At 37.1% G+C, this 7,129-nt stretch overlaps 2 pseudogenes; both read left to right on the top strand.

The window, feature by feature from the left end:
• Positions 1 to 486: 486 nt before the first annotated feature.
• On the top strand, positions 487 to 4,769 carry LOC105787790 (linamarin synthase 2-like; annotated as a pseudogene).
• LOC128035416 (linamarin synthase 2-like) lies at positions 3,817 to 4,769 on the top strand (annotated as a pseudogene).
• Positions 4,770 to 7,129: the final 2,360 nt, after the last annotated feature.

Raw genomic sequence — 7,129 nt, 5'->3', positions numbered from 1 at the left:
AAGTTAATGTCCCATCAAATTTAATATTTTCAAAGAATATAACCCATCCCACACGTATGTACTTTAGAATATTACTTGTTTAAGCAACTAATTAAAAGAGTTTAAATAATTTATAAATTTTTAAAATCCATAATTATGTAAATTGAGTTTAGAAATCATACTTTTGAATTCAACTTTCCACTTATAGTAATAATAAACAAGAAAAATAATTATTTTTGTTTAATATATATTTTCTTTTCGAGATTTTTAAAATTCTAAATCAAAATGTTTAATGACTTTATTAAAATAAATAAAGTTTCAAACATATTTTTTTAATTTTTAATATTTTACTCATTAATGGTGTCACGAATTATGGTATCTGTTCCGATTATTTATATTGAATGTTGCTAATAGCTTGTGATTTTCAAGCTTTATTGAAGCTAGCAAGCAAGGAAAGCTTTTCCCTGCAAAGACCTTATTTTCCAGATCTTCTATTGTTATGTTGAGATGGGTTCAGTTGAAACCACTAAACCCCACGCTGTATGCGTTCCATATCCTGCACAAGGCCATGTTACCCCCCGTGATGCAACTGGCTAAGCTCTTACATTCAAGGAGCTCTTACATTCAAGGGGCTTCTTCATAACCTTTGTTAACACTGAGTTCAACCATAGGCGCTTCATCAGGTCCAAAGGGTCAGACTTCGTCAAGGGTCTACCAGCTTTCCAGTTCGAAACCATCCCGGACGGGCTGCCGCTGTCCGATTGTGATGCAACACAGGACATTCCAGCTCTATGTGATTCGACACGAAAGAATTGCGTGGAACCATTTTTAGAGCTACTAACTAAGTTAAACTCCTCGCCCCAAGTGCCCACTGTTACTTGCATAGTTTCGGATAGAGTTATAAGCTTTGCTATTAAAGCTGCTGAGGTACTTGGTATACCAGAAGTTCAGTTTTGGACTGCCTCAGCTTGTAGTTTCATGGGATATCTTCAATTTAGTGAACTACTTAAACGAGGCATTTTCCATTCCCAAGTAAGTACTTTTTACGCAGTCTCGATTCATCCATCAGACTTAAGGTGTGCTTAGTTGAGCAGAAAAATGGTACTCGTTGAATGTATACGATGTTTTCCATTTTCTTTTGTGGTGTGGGGTTTTATCTGCTGCCTGTTATGTTTGTTGTTCTTGAGAAGGTTGTGGTGTTTGTAGTTTTGTTTGTTGGCGTGTTGACCACCTCCTGTAGGTAGATCCTTGTTGACTTTGTCTAAAATAACTCAAAATTTGTCCTTTTTTTTATGTGTGTTAGATGAAACTTTTCTCACCGATGGAACTCTTGATAAACCTATCGATTGGGTTCCTGGAATGAGTAACATTCGCTTCAGAGATCTCCCTAGCTTTTTTAGAGTTAACAATGTAAATGACATTGTTAGAGTTGTGTTACCCAAATTCTAAGACATTACTTGTAAGTCAAGTTAAACAAAATAATTTTTTTTCTAGAAGATTTAGTATTTATTAGTATAATAATATATTTAGCATTTATTAGCATAGTTTATTTGACCTACTAATTTAGCCTATAAATAGATTCTTTTACAACCTTAGAAAATACACCCATTAGAGATTAGAACTCATAACACATTTAGAGAATTTTGTGCTTACATTTTGAGAGTTCTTTGTTTTCGTGTTTCCGGGGTTTAATTTTTATCTCCATCTTTTGTACTATTCGTTCTTTTTCTATTATAGTAAAATTGTCTTTGCCCGTGGTTTTTATCCTCTTTGGAGGGGTTTTTCCACGTTAAATTTGTGTATTTAATTTCTCAATTTATTCTGCTATTTTTTGTTACTTGTTGCTTAATCGGGTCGATCCTAACAAGTGGTATCAGAGCTAGTTCAATTTTCATAGATCGACCCGTTCAGAGATGACAGTAACAAGGTTTGAAATTGAGAAGTTCAATGGTGAGACAAATTTCAATCTGTGACAAGTTCGGATGATGACAAATCTTGTTCAAACAGGCTTGAAAAAGGTTGTTACCGGGAAAAAGCCTGAGAATCTAAATCAAATAGATTGAGAAGATCTTGATGAAAAGACCTTGTCTGCAATCCAGTTGTGCCTTGCGAATACGATATTGCAGGAGGCATTGATGGAGAAGACCTCATCCGCCTTGTGGAAAAGGTTAGAAACTCTTTATGCGACTAAGTCTCTGGCTAACCGTTTAGTGTTGAAACAACGTCTATTTACGTTTTTCATGAACGAAGGTGAGCTTCTTAGAGATCACATCTGTCAATTCATTACTCTTTTAAATGATTTAAAGAATGTTGAGGTTCATATTGATGATGTAAGTTAAGCTATGCTATTATTGTGCTCTTTACCCCTTTCATACAAGTCTTTCAGGGGGACCCTAATTTATGGCAGAGACAAACTCTTATTCGAAGATGTGAACGGTCATTTGTTGAGTAGAGACAAACTCGACAATGAGTTTGGTTTGGATAGTAAGGCAAATAGGCAAGCTTCCATTTTGCTAGCATCAAAGAAACGAGACAAAAGGTGTCGCTATTGTAAAAAGTCAAGTCACGTCAAAGTAGATTGTTATATGCTACGAAATAAAAGAGATGCTGAGAGTAACGAGGACAATGTAGCTGGTGCTAATTTGGCCGATGAAAGTGGTGATGATTTTTTGTTAGTGTCAACGAGCGATAACTTCAAGCTCACGTCCGAGTGGATCCTAGATTCGGTATGTTCTTTCCACATGTGTCTGAATAGAGAATCATTCTCCACATACAGTTCGGTTGAAGGTGGAGTTTTACGTATGGGAAACGATTCATCTAGAAAGGTAATTAGTATTGGTATTATTAAAATTAGAATACACGATGAGACAATTAGGACACTCTTAGATGTCAGGTATGTACTTGATTTACGAAAGAATCTCATCTCCTTAAGTATTTTAGACTTGAAAGGATGCAAAATCAACATCGAGTCGAGCGACATTAAAGTATCTTGTGGAGCTCTCGTTTTGTTAAAAGGTAAAATAACCGATAGTCTTTATATTCTGAAAGGTTTTACAATGACAGGTGAATTCGGATGTCCCTCATCTGTTACGGAGTCGAAGTCAACTTGTTTGGAGCGGAGGCAACTTGGTCATAGGAGGGAAAAATGTATGACCGTTTCGTTAAAGAGAGATTCTCTTTTGGATGCAGGTTTTGAAATGTTAGGGCATTGTGTTCGTAAAAATTAGACCCGGGTTAGTTTTGATTTGGCAGTGCACAAGTCGAAGGCTAGAAGTCTTCCAGCTTCTAAGCACAGATTCGATTTAGTTAATTCCTGGCATAGTTCAAGATAGGCCCGTGGCGCGCTTTGGCAAAGATGGCGTTGTAAGAATTCATGTCAATGTGGAGATTGTTAGATTTGTGTAACCCAAATTCTAAGAGATTGCTTGCAAGTCAAGTTAAACAAAATATATTTTCTTTCTAGAAGATATAGTATTTATTTGTATAATATATTTAGCATTTATTAGCATATTTTATTTGACCTACTAATTTAGCCTATAAATAGGTTCTTTTACAACCTTAGAAAATACACCCATTAGAGATTATAACTCATAACACATTTAGAGAATTTTGTCTTTACGTTTTGAGGGTTCTTTATTTTTGGGTTTTCGGGTTTAGTTTTTATCTCTCTCTTTTGCACTCTTCGTTCTTTTTCCATTATAGTAAAATTGTCTTTGCCCATAGTTTTTATCCTCTTTGGAGGGGTTTTTCCATGTTAAATTTGTGTGTTTAATTTCTCAAGTTATACCACTATTTTTTGTTACTTATTGCTTAATTGGGTCGATCCTAACAGATATCATGTTTGATTTCTTGGGATCCGAAGCACAAAATTGCCTAAAAGCTCCAACAATCATCTTCAACACATTTGGTAAGTTGGAACATGAAGTGTCAGAAGTAATCGCTATCAAATTCCCTCGAATTTATACAATAGGACCACTTCGTTTGCTTGCCAAGCACATGCTTGAAGAACCATCCAAGTCAATGAACTCAAGCCTCTGGAAAGAAGATATATACTGCATTGAATGGCTTAAAAAAAGGGAACTCAATTCAGTTGTATATGTAAACTATAGAAGCATTACTGTCATGTTGGAGAAGCATATCAAGGAATTTGCATAGGGATGACTAACTTTAAGCACTCGTTTTTATGGATCGTTAGACCAGATATCATGATGGGTGATTCTGCAATTCTAGACGAAGAGTTCCTAGAGGAGATTAAGGATAGAGGTCTAATAACAAGCTAGTGCAACCAATATGAGGTACTTTCACATCCTTCAATTGGAGTTTTCTTGACACACTGTGGGTGGAACTCCACCCTGAAAGCCATATTAAAAGGTTTTCCAGTAATTTGTTGGCTATTTTTTATTGATAAACAAACTAATTATTGGTATGCTTGCACTCATTAGGGCATAGGCATGGAAGTGGATTATGATGTGAAGTAAGAGAACATTGAGTTTTTAGTTAAGGAAGTTATGGAAAGATGTGACGGAAAGAAAATGAAAGAGAAGACTTTGGAATGGAAGAAGAAAGCCGAAGAAACCACTGATGTTGGGGGATTATCATATTGTAATTTTGATAAATTTGTTAAGGAAGCTTTCAAGCATGGTTAATTGGAAATAGGAAAGTGAGGGATTACTTAAATAATGAATGGAGATCCATTCAATGTCTCTACTTCTGCATTTCACATCCATTTTTTCCTTTATAATTTATTTTTTTAGCATGAGTTTAAAGAATTTCTATTTGATTTCTAAGCATATTTTAGTATGATATGTTCAATTAATTTATATATTTGATTCCAGCTTAAATTTAGTTTTATGGGAATGGTATCATTTTGGTGTTTTTTTAATCCTCTGTAAATATTTCGAGCTTTGGTTTTCATTAGGTGATATTCTGTTTTTTTTTTTTGTTTCACAATTTGGTATTTGCTTTAAGAGGAAAATAAAACCCAACAACAATGTCCTAGTGTCACGTGCTAGATCTTTCGTCTCGCGATCCGCGTGGCCTTAGGCGATCCGTTCACTCCAAACTCGCCTAAGTCAGCCTTTACACCCAAAAGTGAGGATTCCTTTAGAATTCCTCTAAGGCACCAATTTGTATATCGGAAGCAATTGTGCTAAAAGAAGCTACAAATGAAAAACAGAAAGAGCGGACATAAGGTGTTTGAGTAAATGCTCTCAATATTCTCTTATTCATAAAGAATAATGAAACAATGAATGGAGTGAGTACAAATGAGGGGGAGGCTCTCTATTTATAGTTGAGCTCTCCCAAAACCGACGGTCAAGATACATCGATGGACGAGATTAACCTATCCCTTAATTTTTGAGATTTACAAGATATGTCATATCAAATCAAATCTAATCTTTACAAGATATGATTCCCTCAATATTCTAAGATTAGTTACCAAATTAGCCTAAGTTGCCATATCTTCGTTATTGGGCCAATCAGGCTTTAATCTGATAGGTTTCTCCAACAGCTTTCTGAATCGGGCCAGTTCTTACAGGCTAATGATCCCCATCTAAACAATAGACCTCAATTGGATGCATTTCATTCGATGATCACGGGCTTTGAATTGCAACCCGTAACATTCTCCCCTACCCATTCTAGCAACACCCTTATTGTAACTTCCGAATGGCACTGACTTGATTCGCCTCGATCTCGTCTCGATGCCTTAGCTTTTCTTTTCCTTCGGGACTTTTTCCTTAGCTTACATCGCTTCTTAACTTGAACCGTCTTACTCATTTGTACATCTCGACGACAAGAAGTTATGTCACTCTCTTGCCCACATTCTAACTTGACTCAAACAGAATCCTCTTGATTCACAGCACTTTTCCCACAGTCTTTCGGCCTCTTTGCTCAAGAACTTCGAAAGGGCCCTTACGTTCTTGCCAAGTCAATAAGTTAGAATGCAACACACTATCAAAATGTTAGGAATGTAACTTTGCATTTACTCGGGTCAACTGTCCCACTTGTATCACTTCTTTTCCTTTGAAGTCTGATGCACCACCCACCTTTAACATAGGTTGAAGCCTTGTCGATGACTCGGCCAACTCCGACACTTCACTCAAATTGAGCCTCATTGGTCCCAGCTTCACTATTTTCATCGCAACTTTTTCCTCTAAGTACGATGACAAACTCACCTCTTTCTTGGGTGGAATCTCCTCTGATAACTCACCAAGTTTAGATGTTTCCTTTCCTTTGACTACAGTTTACTTTGGACAGTTCCACAACTCATGCGGACCACGACACAATAAGTATTTTAATCGCTTCATTTTGCTTCTCTTTGCCCTCTTGGCTTTGACTTTTCTCTTGCTTGAACTAGGCTTCTTGGTCTCATTGTCTGCTCCGTCGTCCCCTTCGATGACAGACTTCTTCGGACACTTCTGCGACCTATGCAGACCATGACATAAGAAGCACTCCACTGGCTTCTTCTCGCTTTCAGCCTCATTGGATTCTATACCCCTTGTGCTCGAATTAAATCTCAAAGACTTACCCATCAGCTTCTTTTCCTTAGAAAGCATGAATTTCTTCGGACATTTCCTCAACATGTGTGGATCGGTATAGAGAAAGCATTTCAACTTGTCCCTTTTCCTCTTGGGTTTCTTCTTCCCAACTCGTGGTTTCCCATTACCACCATTATCGCTGCTGCCATTGCCATTAACAATATCTTCCTTGTGATCCTTTTCACATAGGCCCCATTCCTTGGACTTGGAAGATCCAAGCTTGTCTTTCCCTAGACCAAGCTTGACCACGAACTCTACTACCGTCATGGCTTCTAACAGATTTTAGACACCTATTTGTTCCACCTCCTTTTTGACCCACGACTTCAATCTATTTTGAAAAGCAAGTAATGTTTCTTTCTCGGTCACATCTAAAACTTGGAGCATGAGTTCCTTGAACTCTCGAATATGCTCCCCCAATGTGCCTCGTTGCGTTATCCCTTGTAACTTTGCCCGAGCTTCTTTCTTGGCAAATTCTGGGTAAAACTCTCCCTTCAACTCACATTGGAACTCTTGCCACGTTCCAATCTCACATTATCTTTTATCTGTGGTCCTGCCTCGCCACCATAAAAGCCCAATATCAGTAAGAAACATTGAATCAGTGTTTGCCTTAACCG

This window comes from Gossypium raimondii, chromosome 2 (assembly GCF_025698545.1).
Source record: "Gossypium raimondii isolate GPD5lz chromosome 2, ASM2569854v1, whole genome shotgun sequence".
Taxonomy (NCBI): Eukaryota; Viridiplantae; Streptophyta; class Magnoliopsida; order Malvales; family Malvaceae; genus Gossypium; species Gossypium raimondii.
This window is presented reverse-complemented; position numbering and strand designations above follow the sequence as displayed.